Raw genomic sequence first — 25,375 nt, 5'->3', positions numbered from 1 at the left:
ATAATCATATGTTTTAAAAATGTACAAATTCTGTGCTTGTAGTTCAATAATAGACATGAACGCATTTCAGGGAGAAGTTGTAATGGAAATGCGTTAGAATAAGAGAAGTCGTTGGAAGATACTCTTTTTTTTTGGCCTTATTCTCATTGAACACCGTGTTTAGTTGGAGTATAAAACCTATTATTTCACTAGAATTGAGACAATGTAGGAGAAAAACGAAGAAGACGTTTAAAATATACTTCATAAACTATGGTGTCCTACTTACTTACAAATAGCTGCAAGGAAATGACGGTCAGTTGACAAATTCCTTATCCACAGTTATTGTTAATCACAGTTCACGAAATAAGAGGTTCCGTACGACCATGAAGTTTCCAGCACAAAGATCTGCAGTTAGCATTTCGGTCACCAGAGCTAGTAGAACATATTTGAGATCAATCACAGCATTTACGGTTAGTAATTTTCACCTGTTGAACATAATTCAAACACATTCATTCACAATTAGTAATTTTTAGTCAAATTAGTAAATGAGCCTATGGAGCCTCGAAAACCTAACAAAGCTCATCCCTAAAAAGAAGCTGAGTTAGTTTTACCTGGCTCTAAAACTGGAACTGAAGGACTGTCCACGTCATCAAGACTCTTGGCGTTCCTCCGGGTATCCCCTACTGCTCCTAAATGCAGTCACTTACAATAAACTAGATTAGTGTTTCTTTACTAGTCAAGAAGTAAATAAGGAATCTAAAATAATCTAAATAAGAATATTTATGCAAAATAAATAAATACTGATAAATTACGAGCATAAAGCAGAAGTTAGAAGGTCTGGCTACCTACTTTAAATGCATACACTATTGTTTAAAGTTAATTTATTGTATTAGAGCAAGGATTGTGCAACACTATAGCGTATGTTGGAGTGAACAGTTATTGACTAGGGCAGTGAGCAACTTCACTGGTTTACGCACGTAACAAAACCCCACCTATTTCTTTGAAAGATAAGAATCTGATTGGTGGTATTTATTATTAATGGTTCGAATAACTTTTTCTTTTTTTTACAGAAAAATAAAAGACGTGAGTTATGATTTTAATCATTTGATTAGAATAAGAAAAAGATCAAGTTAGGACTGTAATGTTTTGCAATCAAAAAAAGCTATTGCTTTTATAAATCAATAATAATATTATACAAATAATACTTTGAGTAAATCAAAGAAAAAAGTACATTATTATTTGATTGTTCTTATAATACAATAATAAAATACCATAATTAACAAATAGAATTTAGTAAATGGTTTATTTTTGTTTTTATTAACATTATAGTCTCGGTCTTCCTCGTTTTGTGTTATACAAGTAACCGAGGTTTTATTTGAGTGGGTTACCCTGCTTTGTACTGGAAAAGAAAGGTTTCGCGGCAAGGAAAGAAGAGATGAGTGGACCATGTTACGGAAGCTGTTGATCCGCGTAAATGTGAATTGCAGTAGACAAGAAGCAGGCGGGTTCTTGTTTCAAGAAAAATGAACTTTAATCTATTCTTTAAAAGTTTCTTAACTTTGAAAAATTTGTTGCATTACCCTTTATTGTATATTAATTACTAATAATCGAGCATCTTTAAAAATTATTTTAAAATTCAGTAAGAATAATTATCATTTTTGTGTCTTTCAGTTGTGCAAAGAAATTTACGAGTTGAAACCAAATAAGGAGAGTTAATTATTATTCTTTACTTTTAGTTATCATCTGCGGTTGAGTTTCGGAAAATTCGATTTTCACTGTTTGGTGCTTTTCTTTTGCCTTTTCTTAGCTTTGATTGAATCAAATTAATCTCACTAAACTAACATTTCCTTAAATCAGGCTAATTAAGTCTGCTTATTGCTCCGTAATTTAAATTTTCAGACGTTTTTGTTTCTTTTTTATTATTATTATTATTATTAAATAAGATTTCTTAATAGAGAGGAAAGATAAAGATGGGAAGCGAGATGAAGTGATAAAGGAGTAAGGTGGAGTAGAGGCGAAACTAAAGATTGACTCCAGAGAGAAGGTTTTCTTATATTTTAGAACAATTTTTTCTTATATATATGTTTTCTTTTCTTTTTTTTTTAAATTTAATCCGACTTTATATTCTCAGAAAAGTCGATTTGAAGTTTGGTCACGAAACTCAGTAATAACAAGAATAAAAAAAACGAAGAGGGAAGTAGTAGTACAAGATCAAGACGAACACAAGAAGATACTGGGGAGATTGTCTAATTTTCAAATCACTAAGCATCACAATCTGGGTCAATGGTTTGAACGGCAAAACGTCTCCTCAGGGTGGTAGAGGTTGGTATATACGTATATCAGAAGTTATTGCCAGCAGTAACTGTAGAAGGTGTATAAGTTAGAGTTGTCAAAGCTATTACATTATCTCTCTCTTTTTCTGGAGTATTGTAAACTGTAAACAATGTATAATTGTAATATTTTGCACTGTCATTTCTAGAAATTGTTTTTAACTTCTATTCCTTCTAATTTGTGTAAATCTTAAAATAAAAAAATGGTGTATTGAACAGACATGACATTCTTTTACATCCTTTTACGTAATGGAATTTCCTTTTCAAAACAATTTGGGCAAAAATATTGCTGGAATCCGCAAAATCTAAGGGCACTTCCGATCTTTCTTCAATAATGGAACTTTACTTGCACACTAAGTTCCTAAGTGGGGAGCTTAAGTCCCTCAGTGTTGGATTGAGAAGCGACTTCGTGGGGAAATATAACAAATTATCACTTGAAATTAGTATTTGAAGTTCGTTACTTAAACAAAACAAACTAAGAAAAATCGTTACAGCCTTTTTCTGTAGAATCCCTCCCAAATAACTGATAAATCGATTAAGCCAAACTACCTCTTACGATCGGCTGATCTATTCTAAAAGCTTTATTAAATGGTTGCATCGATTCTAAATATCAAATCTGAACTTGCTGCAATTTTCTGTTTTTTCTTCCATTCATAAAATCAGACTGTACTTCATTTCACCGACACGGTTAAATACTAGGACTCCAGTTTGACTAACTACTATTGAGTAATCCGCAAAAAAAGTTTGAAGCAACGGAAACTAAAAAAAAAAAAAAAACGCAGCTCATCTTCTTGACGTATCAAACTAAACACATCAGCAAAGTACGGAAATATAACTTGCTAGGGTAACCGAATCGGTGCTTAGGGACCCAATATAAGACGTTCTAAGCATTCTAATATCTACCTTCTCCAATGTTTAAAAACCAAAATACGTACACTTATATCACAGAATAATTAAAAGCGCCACATTTTACATCTCTAAACGCACTATCCATAATACTATGAAAATTTCATTTAACAACTTGAAACAAAAATAATTTTCATTCTAACCTAATTGATCATCTTTAACCCATCAGGCTAACAGTGTTCATCCCGACAAATAGCCAAGCGGTAGTAAACGCTCGATTTACCGGGCGTTAGGAGTCAGTGAGTAGTAGATGTTTTGGAGAGTCACCACTGGGCGATGCTTCTGTCTTATTTACTTGCCTTTAGTCTTTATTTCTTTGCAGTTGAAGTATTTCAAGTAAAGTTTCAAACAAACAAAAAACCTAGTTAATATTATCTATTCAATTGTGGTTACGTTAATTTCTTTGTGGGAAATTGATCGCTAAATTGGTGAACAATGAATTATATTTTGGGACCGATTTATATCCCAACAAACGCGGTATTATTTGTATTTTTGATATTTTAGGTAAAATTAGTTGAAAAGAAAATAAGTAACAATTTGAATTGTAGCAAAGTGGCCTCCAACCCCAAGTAGTTTTCTTCTCGATGGAAATTGGAAACAGACTGCGAACTCTCCCATTCCAATTCCAGCTTTTTACTATCAACATATTTCCCAAGTTCACTTCTTCTTTTGGAGAAGGAGCCGGGGAGTGAAAAAAAAAAGAAAACTCTTTTGACACCATTCCTTGTGTCTACCACTACTAAGCAATGTTTTCTGTTTTCCTTACGGCTTAATAAAAAAAAAGGCCTGGAAAATTGAAGAGATAAAGATGGAAAGAGCGGACAGTGGGTGGTGGAAGCGAACAGTAAAGTGAGATAGTTGAATGTGGGAGTGGCAATGTGAAGTAAAAGGGCCGAGCCCAAGTACTAGAGGACAGTAAAATAAATTTAAAACTTGAAAACAGGACGAATACTGAATAAACTTTTAGCCGGAAACAAGTGACATAACCCTAGAATAATTTTACCAAGTAAAAGAGCTAGCCGTCGCCCGACACTGTTGCGATTCCCTATAATACTTACTGGCCTGGTTTATTCCTTATTTTCTATTGTTTTGGAATAGTTCCCTAGGATTGTTGTACCGCCTCTGCCCAAACACTCTACAAGATTATCACAAATACAGCGCACAATTAAATTTTATGAACGATCTAGTTTTTTTTTATTTATCCTTCTACTTCTCCTTTGACATAATCCTTGCAAATAAACCGTCTTGCCCATTTGCTTAGCTCGCTTTTAGCTTTAAACATCATTTCTTCTTCATATTTTCTTCTTATAACTGCCAGAGTTAACGACGCTATTTTATAATTCCTGACAAATAAAGGAGAAAATATTTCGCATATTGCTCCAACTTATTATCATATTATCCAGAAAACAAATTTATTTTCCTAGTAAATATTGCACCATTTATTTCTTATTTTAACCTTTACAATTTAAATTCTTTAATCTTGAAAGAAATACTATTTTTTTTTAATTTATTTCATTTTTCGTTATTTTCTGAAAAAACTCTTGATCCCAGCTTTTTGGCTTTTCCCCTAAATCTTGGACACGAAAACTAACTCAGGATCTAGTTGCATAATGCTTTTGCTTTTGTTAATTCTAATTTTCCAACGCTTGGATCATGTTTCAAATTGCTTTGGGCTTTGAGGAAACAACGTTAACTTTTCCTCGACGTATTTGTCCTCGCCTGTACAACAAGATTATTTATTTTAGATTTAATATTTACGAATTAGTAAAGTCTAATTTTATTCCTCATGTGATGGCAAGTATAGTATACAATAATATTCCTGTGCAATAGGGAACTTAAAATACAAACTATTTTTATTAGAAAATACATGTTACAACCAAGCAGAATTCTCAAATCACAATTGGCAGGAGAAGAACTTAAACTATGCTGAAGTTGTGCTTATCATCTAGTTTCTTGAATGGCTTAAGTTCATATATCTACTTCATATAAGAGGGTCGTTTGAAAAGTCCTTGCAAAAATAAAAACTACTTAATTTTTTGGGGTAAACCTTTTTTATTTTTCAACATAGTCTCCTTTTAGGCTTATACACTTCGTCCAACGCTGCTCTAGTTTGTTGATCCCTTCCGAATAATAGGATTTGTCCAAGTCTGAAAAATAGCCATTCGTTTCTGCAATCACCTCCTCGTTTGAATAAAATCTTTTTCCCGCCAGCCCTTTCTTCATATTGGGGAACAAATAGTAGTCCGAGGGAGCCAAGTCTGGAGAATAGGGGGGATGTGAAACGAGTTGGAACCCTATTTCCATTAATTTGGCGACCACAACTGCTGAGGTGTGAGCTGGTGCGTTGTCGTGATGGAAAAGGACTTTTTTGTGGGCCAATCGTGGGCGTTTTTCTTGCAGCTCGGTTTTTCAAACGGTCCAATAACGATGAATAATATGCACCTGTAATAGTTTTACCCTTTTCTAGATAGTCGATGAGGATTATTCCTTGCGAATCCCAAAAGACAGTCGCCATAATCTTTCCGGCCGAAGGAACGGTCTTCGCCTTTTTTGGCGCAGATTCCCCCTTGGTAACCCATTGTTTAGATTGTTCTTTGGTCTCAGGAGTGTAGTGATGTATCCATGTTTCATCCACAGTGACGAAACGACGCTTAAAGTCCTGCGGATTCTTCTGGAACAGCTGCAAACCGTCCTTGCAACACTTCACACGATTTCGTTTTTGGTCAAGCGTGAGCAATCGCGGCACCCATCTTGCGGATAGCTTTGTCATGTCCAAATGTTGATGCAAAATATTATGTACCCGTTCATTCGAGATGCCCACAGCACTAGCAATCTCACGCACCTTCACTCTTCTGTCATCCATCACCATATCATGGATTTTATCAATGATTTCTGGAGTAGTAACCTCAACAGGGCGTCCAGAACGTTCAGCGTCACTTGTGCCCATATGGCCACTCCGAAAATTTTGAAACCACTTATAAACTGTTCTAATCGAAGGTGTAGAGTCACCATAATGTTTATCAAGCTTCTCTTTAGTCTCCTGAGGCGTTTTGCTTTTCATAAAGTAGTGTTTAATCAACACACGAAATTCTTTTTCGTCCATTTTTTGAAAATCACTCGACTTCCTCGATTCAAACGAATGCCAAACACAAAGAAATAGACCGATCTGGCTGAAACTTGGTGTGTGTTCTTCCAAGAGATGCTACTAACTAAACATAACCTCGATACGCGCCAGTGGTGCTATCTCTCTGACTTTGCACGGACTTTTCAAACGACCCTCGTATTTAATTGCTTACATATTTATAGAGAATTTAGACAAAATAGGATAAATCTATCTAATTACATAAACATGTTTACGCAATCAGACAGAACATAAGAAGCAAGTTCTATTTCTACTTATTACAGGCAGAGAAAGCGACTGAAAAAAATTGGTAAGTTAAAGTTATTGCATTGCCAGAAATGAAACCAGAGAAGTAAAACAAAATCTGCTTGCTCAGTCTATTTCCGTTTTCAATCTTTGTTTCTAAGCAAAGTTTAACACAAAAAATGAGGCAAGTACCTTAGCAGTGTTAATTGGAGAAATACAAATTCAATATCCGGTAATTAGAAGTATCCGTTCTAATTCAAAAAACACTTCCTTATTTTAGGTTTCAGTCATTCCCTCACTCCTCGCAATCCTTTACTGAACTCCCTTACGTATTTACCATTTTTTTTTGTCACAAAGCAATGTTACTTTTTGCAAGCACTTTTTGTTTGGTAATGCTTTCACCGCAAAAATGATACCTATTTGTCGAAATTAAACAAAATATTCTACGTCAAATAAGGCTCATAATAAATTATTGTATACTTTATAAAAAATTTAGCATTTTCTTCATATTAACTAGCGTTTACGCCTTTTATAAATCTGTACAGAATTAATGCAAATAGTGCATATTGATGTAGATTTTGGGAGACATCTAAAAAGGTTCTAGATACGTTTTGCCACACAGCTAACTATTTTAATTCACTTTGCAACTATAGAAGTTAGTTTAAAATATTTTTATCTGAAAATAAATAAATAAATAACAATAAAAGAATCATACATAATTTAGTAAGAGAAGGCAGGCACCATATTTAGGAGATATAAAAAGTAGCGGCCATAAGTCATAGTTAACAATAAGTTCTGTCGGTCTGCTGCAAATATATGTATGGATGTTCTCCAAGCGTAAACTAGTTTTTAATTAGATCTAGTCGCATCAATCATAGATAAAGGGCGTTAAACAGGGTGGATCAGAGAATGCACCGGCTATGCCAATGAAGAGGGCTAATACTATCATAAATCCCAGATAACAATACCTTGGCAAGATGGGGAGGTAGAGTCTGTAGAAGAAGAAGAACAATGGAAGGTTGAGAGCGAGGTAAACTAGTGCTTAGAATTAAATGGAATATCTAATTTTGGAAAGGGTAACTATTTCACTGAGAGGGGCCGAGAGGGAGTTTCGGCAATAATAGGTTTGGCCACAGAAGTTGAAGTGGTGAATTTGGAACCAGTAGGGAGGTTCTGCTTACCCACCTTTCTAACCTCTCATGAATAAATTTTTGGTTCTAGCAGACATCTAGAAGAGATCCTCCTTATTTAGTTTAGAATGTTAGTATACTAAGTACACTTTGGTAGAGCTAGAATCTTGTCTAAAGCAATCCTAATATAATATACCTATGGGAACTGCTGGGATATTGTGAACATTTAGCTGTCTTATAATGATTTAATATCATCTGTAAATTATGGCCGTCTCTCCCTCATAGTAACGGTCCACTAAATCATTACCCTTAGATTTGTCACACAACCAACTTCAATAGTTCTTAGTGTTGTTGTGTTTTGTCCAATGTTCTATTCTATTCAAATTTCTTACGGTTTACATTCGTTTAAACTATTCCAACCACTCTCCTTCAGTATTAGGAACTATGGCGATCGTGGCAAATATAGATTCTGAATCCGCAAAAATGGTTCTTTAAACTCTCACTTTCACTTTAAGTGTTTACGGATGTGAGCAGCACAAAAAAATAAAACATAACAAATTTAATTTAATATTATTATTATCTTTATGTAAGTTAAGATGTAAGTAATATTATGCTTGATCAAGGACTTATAGTCATATTTCTTGCCTTTAATACCTACTTTTTTATGCAGTAAATTTCTGGGAATAAAGATGACCTTTGTGACACCATTGGCAACTTGATGATGCTCAAAAAAGACTGTTGGGTAAACCTTGGACCTTGCCAAAAGAAGATTCACTCCTAGTCCTTTTAAGCTATTTTCAGATGAGGTGCCTGGAAAATAGGACTTACCTGGAGTCTATCTAAACGTCGTAGATTGCCTACAGATTATGCTGAACTCTATGAAAACCAAATATCAAGTGCTCTAATAAGGCTATAAGTTCTAATATGGATACTAGAGTGTCAGTGATCGTTGCTTTACGTCACTAAAGCGATCAATAAAATCTATAGTATTTTCCTTAAATTAGTGAATTGTTTGTTCGTCAAAAAGTGCTTGTTTCAGTAGATTTTATACTCTTCAGGGATAAAATTCAGGGAGATCAATGACGATGCCTTTACAAGTTTATTTAATTAACTCAGAAAATGATAAATAATGAAATAATCTGCAGCTTCAGTTAGAAGAAATAAATTAAATAAAGTGAAAAGTTGTTATTTCTGCTTTTGTGACAAAACTTCTTCCGTATGAATATAGATAGAGGTAACCGAGAATTCAGCTAGTTCCCAAATTTATTGAAGGTAGCAAAACATGATATTTTGACCAAATTGACCAGTTTCCATTAAGACTTTTATCAAAAATAAAAATGAACATGACCAGCTATATTTTGAATCCTTTTTCGTCGCTAAAAATTCAGCAAACTCTCAAGACTTGCAACAAGAATTGAGCCTTTCACTGCATAACTTGATTAACTCCATAAAACAAAAGAAATGCGATGAAATAATGTATATTGTTTTTTATAATTCTGTTTATAATTATAAATTCAAATAAATTTACCGTTATCATTTAGCGGTTGCTACTGAATTTTAGTTGAATTATTACAACAATTTACACTAGAGCACGTAGTAAATCAAAATAGCTTCTGAAATGAATGATTTACTATTTAATGGTTAATCTTTATTAATTAAGAAATTTATTATCAATATAATATGATTGAACCAAGCTATGATTGAACCACGCTATGATTGAACCAAGCTATGATTGAACCAAGCTATGATTGAACCAAGCTATGATTGAACCAAGCTATGATTGAACCAAGCTATGATTGAACCAAGCTATGATTGAACCAAGCTATGATTGAACCAAGCTATGATTGAACCAAGCTATGATTGAACCAAGTGCTTTGACACTTTGAATTTAAAATATTTCCAAAAAGTGGAGTTAATCGATTTTGTGCAGTGAGCGACTCAATTAACATCAAATGAAGAACTTAAATTTAAATTTAAATCTGATATAAATCAACATTTATGTCAACAGTAACAGATATTTGAACGCTATCCTATATTAGAGTCGGCAAAAACAAAAGTTATTAAAAGACTGTCCTTCAATTCATTTAGTGGGGCGTGGATTTGGTGCCGTCATAACTCTATTAATCAAGAAGAAGGAGGCAAACAGATTGAGAATAGTTTTACACGGCGACATCAGATTAGTGGTGACCAAAATAGAGCCGGAAAAATGCAGAATCATATCATAATAGCATCAGTTCTCCTGCCCACTAAAACTACTTATTAATGATGATTTATTTTGTTATTTCTAAATATTATTAAAAGTTTTTAATTATATGTTGAATTTTGATACTTTAGTTATTTTTGAGTTCTAAAGGAAACGTATCTATGACAAAATCTTCCAGGTTATTCGAATTGTGTGCCTAAATGTGGGTACCTTTGCCTATTTTGTTTCCTCATGAAAGATAAAATTGTAGAAGATGGTGAGTAATTATTTATTTATTCAGAAAAGGTGGCGATAGGCGAATAATTCGGAATCTCTGCGGCCAATGACTGAAGCAATCATGGAATAAGAGCAACAACTGAGCCTAATTTTGTGTTTTAAAGTACTTCCTTTTTTATCCATCTTCTTTTTCTATTATTTTTTTTATTTTTTTTTTAAATTTCTGTCTAAATCAGAAGTCTGTCTGCTGACTAGCGAGGAAGGTACTGCCTTAGATAAAGAAATCACTTTCAGCAGAGTACGGCGTGACCTAAGAAAGAGTGAATATTTTAAAAAGGGATAGCAGTGAGCCGTGCAAAGTAGCCGTGCCAGGCATACTTGTTACTGCAGGCAATACTTCACCTTCAGGCAACCTGCAACCGCCACGACTACAACCTTCCTACTGGTTATAATAATTCTTTACTGTAGTATCACTCGCTTTGTTTTCATATACTACAATTTTTACTACTTTTTTCTTTTAAAAAAATTAATCTTATTTGGTTATTACTTGTCTAGTAATTTATGGGAATATTTCCACGTGCAATTAGTCGAAAGTAGAAACATTTGGGAACTTGACACAAGGAACCCTGTTTAGGAAAACACCTTGGTAGAAGAAGAAGGCCATTATTTCTTCTGTACCACGAGTTTGGCCATCTTTAGATTTCTGCATCGCCTTAAACATTTCCACTTCTGTTACTACTATTTGAAAAGATAATCTATGAGATTTTAGCCAAATATGATCAGCGCATGGTGTGCACTAAGACCTTAGTAGAGGTGACTAGTAACTTCTTGAGAATCTACTGAACGATCATCGCCTAGCGAAACACCAAAGTAGCATTGCTATCAGCATCCAGCATGTAGCCTTGCTATCACCATAACATCTCCATTGCTTTTATTCTACCTTTCTTTTCGAATATTATATGAATTATGAAGTTATTTACAACATTATCATTCTCTCTTTACTTTCAAAAAAGAAATAATAATTTAAAACAATATAATTAATTGTGACAGAAATAGAAACCAGAACCACACTGGATGCCCTTGATGTCGGCTACTGAAGAGGTCAACTGAAGAAGGCCACTACAGTAGTAGTTTGGTGTATCATTCTTCTAGATGGATGCGGAGGGGACCAGAAGATCGTCATAAAAGTTACATCCAGCATGACGTGTGGCCTTATGATGCGAGTGAGTATTTTATATATATGTATATAACATTAATTCACCTTACAGCATCCTTCCAGGCTACCATGCATGTAGTGCTGAGGGAGAAGTGGAAATTTATTTACACATAAGAAAAAAAAAAAAAAAAGTGAAGCGCACAATCCTAAAGTTTATTGTGTCCAGAGAGAGACGGCAATGGTTATATCTTTTGTGTACGCTCTCATTTCAACTCTTTGTGCTGTTGTAAGTCAGATGGAATCTCTAAAAAGAGAGCTAGCTGACTTTGGGCGAGACTCTGGAAATGCTGGGTGAAAGAGAGAGAGAGAAAGAATGAAGGGACAGAGTGACGGCATGGCGTTTATTGCCCAGAAGCTGGGGCAGTTCATTTAAATTACGTCCTGAAGTGGAGACTTACTTAGTTTTACGGCCGACGTCTCTTATCCGAAAGAAACGGAGGGGAGAAGCAAAATAAATATTAGTGAATAATAAAAAAGCACTGGGACAGAAAGGAAATGGGACTTATATAATAGATTCAAGAATATAATTCAACCAACATATCTTTTATACATTTAGTTATAATTTGGTTTAATAATTCGTATGGCTCATGTAATGTGACAAAATGCACCCTAACTCTTAAACCATACGAAGCCTTAGCACTGACAAAAAATACGTGCAATGCCGTTACTCCTTCTTTCTGATAAAACTAACTCAACTTCCGCCGGCCTAAAATTGAAGAAAATTACGAGGCTAAAAATGTGAAAACTTCTTCGGATTTCCTGCTAAATTCTAGAAAACCAGTACAGCGCATCAACTTAAAATTTTAACTAATTTAATTAAATCTTTAATCGTTATCAAAGTAAGTATCGCCTATTTTGGCAAAATGGGATTTTGGGGAAGTTATTTTGGGAGGGGAAGACAAGTCTTTAATAGGGTCTCTGAAATGTTGTCATCAGGGAAATCGCCAACATCAAGCGCTCTATTGTAAATTAAATTAACGAGAAAGAGGTTTTTACTGTGGTTTAGGGCATGTCCTTCAAAATGAGTGATGTACGAGGGTCGTTTGAAAAGTCCGTGCAAAGTCAGAGAGATAGCACTACTGGCGCGTATCGAGGTTATGTTTAGTTAGTAGCATCTCTTGGAAGAACGCACACCAAGTTTCAGCCAGATCGGTCCATTTCTTTGTGTTTGGCATTCGTTTGAATCGAGAAAGTCGAGTGATTTTCAAAAAATGGACGAAAAAGAATTTCGTGTGTTGATTAAACACTACTTTATGAAAAGCAAAACGCCTCAGGAGACTAAAGAGAAGCTTGATAAACATTATGGTGACTCTACACTTTCGATTAGAACAGTTTATAAGTGGTTTCAAAATTTTCGGAGTGGCCATATGGGCACAAGTGACGCTGAACGTTCTGGACGCCCTGTTGAGGTTAATACTTCAGACTTGGCTCCCTCGGACTACTATTTGTTCCCCAATATGAAGAAATGGCTGGAGGGGAAAAAGATTTTATTCAAACGAGGAGGTGATTGCAGAAACGAATGGCTATTTTTCAGACTTGGACAAATCCTATTATTCGGAAGGGATCAGCAAACTAGAGCAGCATTGGACGAAGTGTATAAGCCTAAAAGGAGACTATGTTGAAAAATAAAATAGGTTTACCCCAAAAAATTAAGTAGTTTTTATTTTTGCACGGACTTTTCAAACGACCCTCGTAGTAAATTGTCTCTTTGCTGGTCTGCTTGCATTTTTGGATTAATTTGAGATTTTATGGATACCCTAACATTCACATCCAAAGCATAATTGTTAATTAATCAATATAAGCCTTGACTTATCATGAATATATTATATTGATGAATCATTGCCACTATGGGACGCGGCAGTAAGCTTTTTGACAATATCATCCAACCGGAATTATGCATTTAACAAAATCAATTACTTTAGGGCATTTATTACAAAAGCTCTAACGATTCATTTTTAATTTCGTACACGCTTTGTACACTTGTAAGTCAATAACTTTATTATTCGAAACGTTTGAAACTCCTGGAATGAGTTATTATTCAAAATTATTTAGAAAAGCGGAAGTTTCATTAAACGTGTACTTTCATTAATTGTGTACTTTTTGGCATTTTTTAGCAAAGGAAAACTATTAAAAGAAAATAAGACGAACTCCATCTTATACAACGGAAATTAGCAATAACATCTTTTCAATCAGCCACGAAGATAGAGAAAAGTTTAATACAATTTTGAAAAAAAATCACCATCATATTCTAGTAAAATAAAACGTGATTTCACATTTAAATAAACAATTACTTTTAGCAGACCGTTGAAACTTGTCAAAACGCTCCATGAAACAATAGCGTTATTATTCTAAATCCAATTACGCCCACTAACAAAATCATATGTCTAAAAATACGAAATTCATTTCTACATCAATTGCAGATACATCCTAACAGCATTCTTATCCAAAGAGAAAAGTAATACCTGTTCTGTGGTATTTAAATAAAATAAATATGGTTATAAATCCTTTTTCTTGAAGTTTTATTTGAAAGAGAAGTTAAGTTTGTTTTTTTTTATTATTAAATGTCTTTAGAACACGTTCTCTTATCTAAGCTATTCTATCTGACGAGGATGGATTTGTGGTTATAGAGATTGAAAATATGTGAACGTCAGTTTTATTTTAAGTGTCGTATGTAACGACGACGAAGAAGACGACGACGACCTTTCGAGAATTTGTTCTTGGCTATCCGTTTATACTCTGTGAAGTTCGGTGGTATTTCAGATGGTATCTTCTTTTCTGACAGAACTGTCTGACAGTGACATATAATTGGCTCCATCTTTTCAAAGTTATATCATCCATTGGTCAACAAAATAACAATGTCTTTTTTGTATTTTTTTAAAAATAATTTATTAAAGAAATCAGATTTATTACTTTTAATGTCATTTTTTCTCCTTATAATGCTTTAAAAATGCAAAAAAATAAGGTTAAACACGAATGAAATTTTCCTTTATATTTTTTGCAACCAACCAGTGTAATAAAATGTCAATTATTATATCAAAAGTAGAGTCTAAATTTATACTTTTTCTTATACTTGTTAAAAAAAAAAAAAATACATTACTTTTTGTCCCAAGAGTATTAAAGTTCATCTGATTAGTGAGAGCCATCTAGTTTTTGAAATGCAATTATTTATACTAAAATTAAAGATTTACGTATTTTCAAATTATTACTAATTTTTTTGTTTAAAATTCTATTTCTACACTAATTAAGAAACGGTATAACAATCGTGCAGTTTTCAATTTTGTGTTTTCACGTAAAATATCGGTTTTGAAATCCCATGAGAAGAAAAAAGTAGTTTTTACTCGTGTAGAACTCAAATTCGGAGTATCGCAGATAGATCAAATTTCATATTTCGAATCATTGTCACTATGAGACGCGATAGTAAACATTTTGACAATATCATCTTTATGAGTAAAAGCTCAAACGATTCATTTTTTTAACTACGTACAGGCTTTGCACACTTGTAAATCTATAACTTTCATTCGAAACTACAGGAAATAAGTAAAATTCAAAATTTTTTAGAAAAAAAGGATAAGCGTAAGTCTCGTTAAACGAAATAAATTTTGCCTTTTTTAGCGATTTTTTTAAGCAAAGGAAAACTATTAAATAACGGAAGAAAATAAGACGAACTCCATTAACACTAAATAACAAATCAGTTAAAAGAAATAACTAAAATAAAAGAAGCAACCGCTAAGTAAAATTGAAAATTAAAGAAAACAAAAGAAGAAAAAAAGACAGGCGTCCTATTTCTTTAATTAAACATAATCTAAATATTGAAAGTAGAGACTGATTTATTGAGGCAGACGTTGCATTATCGAGAGTGACTCGGGGACCGTGTCACCTGCCTGTTGGATGGATTTACAATCCGCCTTCTTCAGCTGATAAGAAACCACTTGAGTGACATTTACCCTGATCATCCTCCTCCACCTCTTCACAACATAACAAGACAAACACCTCCTCAAAATTGATAGCCTCGTTTATACTTTAAGCAGCTATTTCATTACTTGGTATTTCTAGAAAGAGAGAAAGAAGATGATGAAGAAAAAAAAAACACGTTTTTTAAACTTCTTAAATTAACCTCCCTATCCACTTTAATTAACAACTTCAATAAATATTTTAAAAAATGGATGGTGGAGCAACTGGGTAACGTCTTAAAAATCAGTTGAAATTTTTGCAGACAAAATTAAATTTCATGATTCATATCTTTTTCTGGTTCTAAGTAAGAACTATTACCATCCATGGTGCCAGATTGCGAAATTACATTTTTGCCTGTAAAACGAGTATGTTTCGATTTCTATTGAAGACGAATAATTATTATTCTCCTGCAATCAATAAATTATAGTGCCATTTTGAACTAAATTTAGCGAAGAAAGTTCTACTTATAATCGGTCATTGTTTTAGTGATAAACTAAGAAATAAATGGCCAAATTTCAATAATGTATCTGTTGCTAATAATAATTAATTATTAGAATAATACCAAGATAATATTTTTTGAGAAATCTTGAGTTTTGGTTAGTTATAAATGAAAAAAATCTTTGGAACGTTTCGAACTACATTTAGTTCATCTTCAGGGTCTACACTTTTGATCAGTATTTTGCTAGAATTATTACACTTAATATTAACTACTGCACTATGTACAAAAGTTAATAGGATGAAAAAATAATTGCCATTTCAGTCGTGATACATTTATTCTGCCGAACTTTCGACCTAGGGACTAGATCATCTTCAGGGCTTGTTTACAAGTAATATTTTTACATTACAGGGTTGGTGTGTCTTCTGTCTTGTCTGTTCATGGACACACCTACCCTGTAATGTAAAAATATTACTTGTAAACAAGCCCTGAAGATGATCTAGTCCCTAGGTCGAAAGCTCGGTAGAATAAATGTATAACGACTGAAATGGTAATTATTTTTTCATCCAATTGAAACTATGAATCAGTCACCAAAAAGAATGAACAACAACAAAAATTAAGTTGATTTCGATTTTGTGAGGTAAACCTATGCAAATTTTAAGCCTGAAGATGAAGTTCGAATAATTTGAAACGTCGGCGTAAAGCTATTTTTATTTATAATCATCCAAAATTTAAGATTCCACAATAATAAAATATTTTGAAGATCTGGTTAAAAACGGCTACTATTTTGAATGAAGTTAATTATGTTCAAGATGGGTGTGATAGGTAAAACAAGACGTTTCTATCACAACTACCGGTGTAGTATAAAGAAGCTACAGAATAAGGAGCTAGTACTAAGTGGTAATATGAAGGAAATTTGTATGTACGTAAGATCATGTAGCAGTAAAATATTTGTAAACTCTTTTAGGTTGGATGTCAGCTGGTATGAGGATTTCGAGTAATGAGGAGGTAGACAAATGGCTAATTTGGGAGCCTTATTCCCCCTCATCGATTCCAAACCAGCTCCTTAGTATGACGATAAACACTTGTCGGGTTTCAAGGGACGGGACAGTTTCACAGCTGTCGACAATCCAAAATGTTAATTTGACCAGAGTTGTTATTGATGGGGTCCTCCCGGACAGTTTAGCACCTACCTGGATATTGTGATTTAAGAGAACTACATCACAAAATGGGGCTCACAGTCCATCATTTGTCGGGAGCTTGAGAAAAAGAAAAGGAAACACTCTTCATCCATCTTATGTTGGATTATTTAGGAAGTAACAAGGCTAATTTTAGGATCCTTGGTAGGAATAGGTTGATAGGCTGTTTGCTGTTGCTCGATTTGTGGGTTTTCAGTGGCGAATTTTAGGTGTCTTGGATCCAGGACTTGATATAATCCTAGATCTGGTTTGTTACTGTGGTTTTTCTTTAGAGTAGAGCTTCAAGGATCCTGGAAGGCTTTAATAGGGTTTCCCTCACTACTTTTTAATAATAAGGAATAAAACAAAAAAAAAGTGTTTACATTACAACATCCTGTTCCTCTCAAATTTTGATTTAAAAAAACCGAAAAATGATTAACCTTAAATTAAAAACATCCCCTTTCAAAACTGCATTAATAAAAATTTTATCGCATTCAGTTTCAGCTAAATCTAAACCACGTAACTGGTGTGCTAAAATAGTATAATAATAAATCGGGGGCACCGATCTTGTTCCCATAAAACACGTGCGTTAGTGTGTGTTAGTGTGGGGACAGTGAAAGAGTGATTGTGAGTGAGTGGTACAATTTCCAAGCTGTAGAATGGATGCTGTTTATATGGGGCCCGCCCGATCTACGTAGAGGAGTGCCGCCAGCCGGTATCTCAAGTTATGAGATAGCCAAGCGAGCGTTTTAAAGCCGTGCCGCATCATAAAATGTCTATCTGAGATTTTCATCAAAAAACACTCCTCTGTAAACTTCCCGTCGTCCCGGAGAGAGCGGGAGGACTGGCTGTAGTTTTTACATCAAAATGAATCATTTGGAGATTGCGCGGTAAAAATCTCCAGCCCATACAGACTTATTTTTATATACGATATATATAACTTTTATTTATTTTCATACCTTTCTATATGTTTGTAAATATCTTCTCTCGCAGTCAATGCTGAGTATTATTTTATAACATTTTCATACTCACAAACTCTGCGATTGATATAATTCTCAGTTTAGCTATTATTTATTATTAAAAACTATTAATGAATTCATTATTCTTACAACTAACTACAAATTAATGATAATAGAATCTAATCTAATAGAACATTGCTACATTTTCTAATCGCGATTCGCGCAATAATATTTTCTTCAAATTTAGCGTTTATACTATAAAAATGAAGTTAAATTTAGCATTATACATGTTCATTAGCTTCATTGTAATAAAATGGTAATTGTCACAAACCGAGACGTCCTCAGAACGCCACTAAATCAATATTAACCCCCCCTAACGTACTTTAAGACCAAATGTAACCCTTAAAAAACCGGGAAAGAAGAGTAGGTTTGTTTGGAGATTGAAGAAATGGACATTGAACACTTTGTTATTCACAAGATTGATGCACCAGTTATATTGAGGAACTTTAACTTATTGCTAATTGCAGAAACTGGACATCAAAATGACTAAAAAGGAACCAATATTAACTGATTAATGGTTAAATAGGAAACTGTATTCGTCTGTAGATAATTACAAAGATAACACTCAGAACACTAGAATGAATTTCCATAGGGTCGGGTTCGCAACTGAAAATTAATAAATCTCGGGGGGCGCAGCCGTTGCAGTTATCAGGAATACTGAAGGCGGATTGTTGGGACTTGGTGGTGAAGAGGAGTCGGATAGTGGAGGAGTTCCGAGCAATTTGATCCTTCCACCATAAGATACAAACTACGATTGTAGTTTACAGATTGGTCCACCTCTAATTGGTCCATCTCATCTCAGGGTCAAGACTTTGTAAAAATTAAGTAAATATTCATACGTAAATTACAAAACGATGGACTAGCAACTTTTTACAGGAAGGGCGCTTTATTTTATTTAGAAAGCGCAAAAGAATTTCACGTGGACGGTGTCACCAAAAAAAGCTGACACAAAATATGATGCTAAATTTCATATCTTATCTTCGAGAGATAAAATACTAGAATCATGTTAACTATCAACCATCTAAGCTATTTAAACTTTTGTAACATATTTCTATTCTTTGTGTGGTAAATAGAAATTTGTAATGATTTAATTACAAAAATAAAAATTTAATTTACAAATTATCAAACTTTCTCATTTTTTACTCACTCTTAAAAAGAAAATTAAAAAACATAAAACAAACTTAATATTATGCTCGCAAACGATAGTTTATGCCAGTGAATTATTATAGAGCTTTGGTTGGAAGAGTTGTGAGTTAAGTACCGGGAAATATCTCAAAAGTAATTTGAAGTCCTTGGGAAGGTAAGTACGGGGGTGTGCTCAGCAGGAATGAATTAAGAGCATAGTAGAGCGGCCACTACCAACATCCCCAGCTCCTTCCCAGGGATGGGTTGTGATTTGTGGAGAGTGCCACTGGCACCGCAGGTCCGAGCATTAATTAAGATGTGTTCTTCAACAGCACAGCCGAGACAGTTGTCCAACTTGAGAATGCATGTACACGTAGCGGAAGTGATATATATACTCTAACTTGGCAATTACTTAATTTTTTTTTCGTGTTTTAAGACAAAAAAAATCAAATTTACTCAACAATATTAAACATTATTTGTGCTTAAAATGTCAATGAATTAACACGTTAACGTTTGGTCTAATCACACGTCTTTCTCCTAATTTACGCAATTATTGTTTTTTGCTAAGTTAGCATTAAAACTAAAAAGATGGATGCATTTATTAATATTCTCGTTTAATTAAACAAAAAAAAAATGATAACGTTGAACAATGGTTGAGCTCTGAGCTCTCCCAAAACCAAATTAAATTTTAGTAACTTCTTTTCAGAGAACAAGGTTTAAAAAAATCACGTTTTCCATACTCCTTGCTAAGAATAAGAATATATAATAATGAACCTAACATTTTAGGTATTAAGTTAATTTATGCAACATATATGGCAATAAATAGATTATAATTGAATATTTTCTTGTTTATTCTTATTATTAAAGGAAGAGAAATCATTGCCAGTATCAATCAAATTTTATTTAATATGTCACGAGCTTTCGACTTAAGAGATAAGTCATCTTCAGGACTATGGAATCTATTTTATAAAGAAGATTATACTTGATAATTTTTTTGCCCTTATAAACAAGTCTAACTTTTTTTAAAACAAAAAAAAATAGAGTGTATCAACTTTAAAGCTCAATATTTTTCGAGTCTTTCATTGTGACTTGAGTTCTTGATGCTTTCTAAACTCTTAATTTGTCTTGACAATGTTTCCAGTTGTTGAGAGATGTTTTTACGTCTTAAATAGGTAACATCAGATTTGAAATTTGAACAATTTTCTTTGTTTACTATTGTTACCATTATTATTTTATTTATTTCTTGTATTTGACTCTGATTTTTAGAGTTATGGATTTCTGGCTACGTAAGGAAAGAACCTGTAGTGTTCATTTTTAATTTTGTTTCAAAGGAGTGTTTATAGAAAGCAAATAGTTTTCTCCGTAGATAGAAAATGAGAAAAGAACTGTACAAAAAACATTTAAAAAAAAAGGGAAAATACATAAAATATAGTAATAAGCAATAATTCATTAACAATACGAGCTTATATATTTACTTATCGGGCTACACGTAGATCCATAAATTTCGGTTTTTAAATGGCGCATTTTTGGCTAGTAACATAGCATAAGATTGTTATATAAATATAAATTATACTGGGACATAGGCAAAACAAAAGAAGCTAGTGGGATCCCAGAAAACACAATGTATGTGTGCTTGCCGAATTCTAAAGAACGAAAGGGTGTGTATGGATGAGGAGAAGATGAAGAGAACAAACGCGAGATAGTGGACCAAAAATTGATGCTGTCCAATTGGAACATCCCTCTAAGTTGTCCTACAGCCTCCAAGAGTCTTGCTGCTATAGACGGGTGGGTAGAAGAGGTTCATTCAGGCGTGTACATGCCTGACTAGTAAATATAACCTCCGCCGGATACTACTATGTGGCCAGGCTGTCCAAGAGTTTTTGGTCATATAGCTGAATAGGCTCACATATTTCCCTTACAACCCCCACCAGTTTGCAGTATCCCTGTGCGCGTGTATGGACCAGTTTTCACTGTCCGATCTTACCATCTAACATACACACCTATAAGTATAATTGAAAATTGATTTATCATACTACATAGAGAGAGAAGGAAAACAGTCTGAATGCGGTACAATGATAGCTAGAATTCACAAACGCTGTATTCCTCGTCTATATTTCTTTGTCCACCCTTGTAAAGCGTACGGCTACTGTCCTATTGTCCTATCCCTTGGAGGCTTTACAAACTCTAGATTTATACCTGGGTTTTTGATATCTGATAGAATATAATAGAATGTGAGGTTTTTATCTTGCTCACCCTCTTTCTATATACCAATAGTTCCATCTCGCTCTCTCGCGTCTTGTATTCCATGTTCTTGGCCAAAAGAGAAACCTTGATTGGAAGGAAAGGTCATTTGATTTGATGTTCCAAAATAAATTCTAGCATATCTTTATCTTCTATACAGGCTTTTTATATATATATATTCCCTTTTCCTTCATTTAGAAGTTTTGAAATGGTGCAGACGTTCCATTTTGGGTATTTACCGGAAATACGCGAGAGTAAGAAAGTGGTGGTTGTCAATCAGTCTAGTGGTTAGTTACAATCAATAGCGTAAGATAGCAACTAGTTCAAATATGGTATTTCATTTAGATGTCACCAAGAAACCCTTTAAGGTTTGAAAGAAAACCAAATAGCCCGAAGTACCATTTTCCTTAATGGATATTGAATTTTATTTAGGAGGGTGACTTTATGCAGAATGGCCAAACATTTTCATAAATTTTCCTTCACTAATTCCATACTTTTATATTCTATTATAACTTTTACAGGAAGAAAATCTAGATTATAAAAGTTATTTAATACAATAGATTAAACATTCATATTTTCTTAAAAGATCTGTTAAAAATATTGGCCGATTAAAACACTGTTAGCTTTGTTAAAGAAGTAAAAAATTAAAGTAAAGTAATCGCCTATTTTTCAAGGAGAGACTTATCGTCCTACTACCAATTAGGTGTCGTGGACGGAGGCGGAAGCTACATGCTTTAATATATTTTGTCTGAAAAATAAAAAAGTAGCTACTCATGAGCTTCGAACTCTCACTTACAAATCCACGAATTGAACTCTACATTCTGTTAACTTACTAGAACTTAGCTGTGAATATTATTATTTTCATTTCTTCTCTTGTTGCTTCCGGTAAGTAAAAAAGAACTCTCTCGGACCAACAATTAGCTGGACGATTCTTTTTGACGCTTACATATCTCTTTTGGAGGTGGGAAACATTTTTGCCTGCGTTTCTTCTCTAACGGAATTCGTATCGAATCCTTTCTAATGTGAACTACTTAATATTTTTCTTAGATAAAATCTGTTATTAATATCGTACAAATTGATAGTTTGTAATGGAGGCTTTTCATGTTTCTGACCTTTTCTTTTTTTGGATTTTCATCTTAGACCAGAAAAATCTTACTTCCTTTGTGTTTCTTTTGTACATTATTTTGGCAGACTCCAAATATTTCTCGGTTAATAGATTATATTTTTACTTTAGTGATGTAGCTTTCTGAATCAACTTCTGGCTTGAGGACTTCCAAATGTGATATCCTGAGGTTTTTGTAACCTCGTGACCTGTGAAAACGGTCGGGTAACCTACCTCTCTACTCCAAGAGCATCGGAGAACATTAGTTACTTATTTTTCCACAGAATTTTTCTCTTTCTTGTTCCATCTCATTACTTTATTGTTATTTTGTTTCTGATCGACCACTTCTAATGCTTCTATTTAGAGTAATGTGAACATTACGTATTTAATGCAGACAGTAAACTATATAACAACATAAAATGTTAAAGTCTTAAAAAAAAGTTTTTAAAAAACTGTAAAATTATACTGGATAATTTAAAATTTATAATAACAATGAAGGGACCATAAAGATGCTGTGTTTATGGCCCCTTAGCAAGTTGTTTAAACATTGCTTTTATCTTAAGTTCCTTTTTTTGGGAAGAGAGGGCGGGTAGTAAGTTTGGAGGGCTGATGTATATCAGTTTGCTGATACTGACACCTTGTTTGTTTTATGACCTTCTTACTTCCTTCATCAGCAGTTCTTCCCTTTTTTTTTAGCATCTCCTTGGCTCATAAAATTCCCAAGGCCGGAAAAAGAGAGAACTTCTAGTATTGGAAGAAAGGCACATAAAGTAAGTATAGAGGAAGTAGGTACATTGGCGTCATAGTATAGGCAGCCATTGCCCTGACTGCCTGCACACACTGCCGGTTCTTGGTTTGGTTGGTTCCTCAATCCCTGAGTTATAACCGACAGATATTAAAATTCCCCAAAGAGGCGCTGTATATCGTACCTTGTGATAAGAGAATTGATTTATACAACGATTCTAACCTGAGTAAAAGAGAAGTTATACTGTGATAGGAGTTGGGAAGTGTTCGTGGTAGGAAAGGGGTTTGCGGTGGGTAGTTTCACCCTTTTATTGTAGCATTAATGACGTTGCAGAGATTGTGCGAGAAAGAGGGCATGATGATGAAGGAAAAGCCCGGGAGAAGTGATGGTTATTGAGGGAACAAGTTAGAGGAGAAAGCGTTCTCTTTGTGTATGTATATACTCGTATATATATGTGAGTAAATGCCCGAGTGTGTGTGTCTGGCCGTATCAGTTTTGATTTACAGTGGAACGATCCGCGTCAGAATTTATGGCGGGCGATTGGTATGGTCCCGCCTTAAATCATCCGCCTTGCACGGTAGCTAGGCGCACATACATTCTTGGCTTTGATTTCCAACTAGCACTATCTCGCTCTTTTCCTTCATTTCCCCCCGCTACAGCCAATTCCCTCTCACCATATCTGCAGCAGCCAAACACCGGGTACATCTAGTTAAGTAGCACATTGAATGTAACTCATCCAAAAATCAACATTCTCATGAGAAAACTAATAACAATATCTAATTTCCTCAGAAGACAGTACAACATCATTCCCCATATTTATAATATCTAAAAAAACATTTTGCCAAAACATCTAGGAATAATTAATTTAGATTCCTTAGAACACAGCTGGTAGATATGTCAACAAATCTAAATACATATTTACCATAAAAATCATTCATAAATTAATTGTGCAAAGTGCGTAAATTATAGATTATTTGCATTTTACGCAGTTTATTTCATTTATTGGCTAGAAATAGACTTTTATCGTAACCCTTGACTTGATAGATAGATTTGGTCGATTTATCAGCTACTATGGAGTCATTTCTTTCTTAGAACATTACTTTAATTTTCGATTATTCATCACAAACATTGACTTGATAATGAATACCAACTTACAAAACAAACAAATAGCTAAAAGCAACTATTTTGTCATTCATTCCTTATTGGTTCTAAGTTGGTCAATTTTATTACTTTCACTTACTTCTTGTTAGAAAGAGAATTTTCTAGTTTTGAGGTCACCAGTTTTCACAAATGTAGTTTTCACAAATTTCCACAGCAATTCAAAAACGAAAAATCGCTTAAGGTTCATTTTATGATTCTCTTAGCCAATGGCACAGTAAGGATTTAGGTCAAAACTGGCTAACCAAACCATTGAAACCATTTTTCAGCTTCTTAAGAAAGCAAAACGACATCTGAGGGTTTCTTTACTATTAAAGATCTATTAATGTAATTGTACTGCCTTGCAACCAGTAAAATATGAATAAAAACCTAATTTGAGACTGAATTTATAAATTTTAAAATAATTGTCTTGTAGTAAACTAAAAATAAAAATGTAATTCATATCAATATTTTGCAGTTATATCATAACATTAATATTAGAAGTTCGAAGAGAATTTGTTATTATTTTGATGAAAATACATGGAGATTGTCGTTTTTATGTCATAACAGATTTCCTAATTTCAAGAGAAACAGCTCTAACAAGAAGTGGATAGCAATTGTAGAATTAGGAGTGTATTCCTACCAAATCTGTTTCGTTAAAGGTAAGCCATTAGCAAATAATCTTAGGCAACGGACAGTGAACAATATGCACTGTTCTTTTACCTAATTACAAATATTACCTAACTTTTCAATTTCCGCTTGCATTCGCACCATTACATATAAAATTTTATGCAAGAAATATCTCGATTTTTGATGCATTTTATCACTTTTTTTTTTTTATTGCATATTCTGTTAATTCGAGAAATACCTACGGGGGAAAAATTGTTTAAAAAATTTTTAGAAGTATTTTAATGAGCAATAATTGACAATGAAAAACTGACCAATCAGATACGGAGATTGAAGACGTGAAATGTAGGCGTATTGTGGAGCCAATAGGAAGCCATCCATGCTGGCGATAGCTGACCACGCCCACTTCAAAACAGGCACGCCTTTGTTAATGTAATTTTCATTGTACAAAATAAATTAAAAATGGT

At 33.7% G+C, this 25,375-nt stretch overlaps 1 long non-coding RNA gene across 2 annotated transcripts; it reads left to right on the top strand.

The window, feature by feature from the left end:
• Positions 1-25,375, top strand: LOC141453413 (uncharacterized). 2 transcript variants are annotated; one of them, XR_012457982.1, is made up of 5 exons: positions 1-449; positions 2,111-2,301; positions 11,182-11,354; positions 24,852-24,943; positions 25,230-25,375. It is a non-coding gene; the product is annotated as an uncharacterized lncRNA (long non-coding RNA). The 2 variants fall into 2 exon arrangements; XR_012457983.1 differs by lacking the exons at positions 24,852-24,943; positions 25,230-25,375 and adding an exon at positions 13,462-13,790.

The sequence above is a fragment of the Rhodnius prolixus genome, unplaced genomic scaffold (genome assembly GCF_049639745.1).
Source record: "Rhodnius prolixus isolate KJV_2025 unplaced genomic scaffold, Rpr scaffold_3, whole genome shotgun sequence".
NCBI lineage: Eukaryota > Metazoa > Arthropoda > Insecta > Hemiptera > Reduviidae > Rhodnius > Rhodnius prolixus.
Note: the sequence above shows the minus strand (reverse complement) of the source record. Positions and strands in the feature narration are given on the sequence as shown.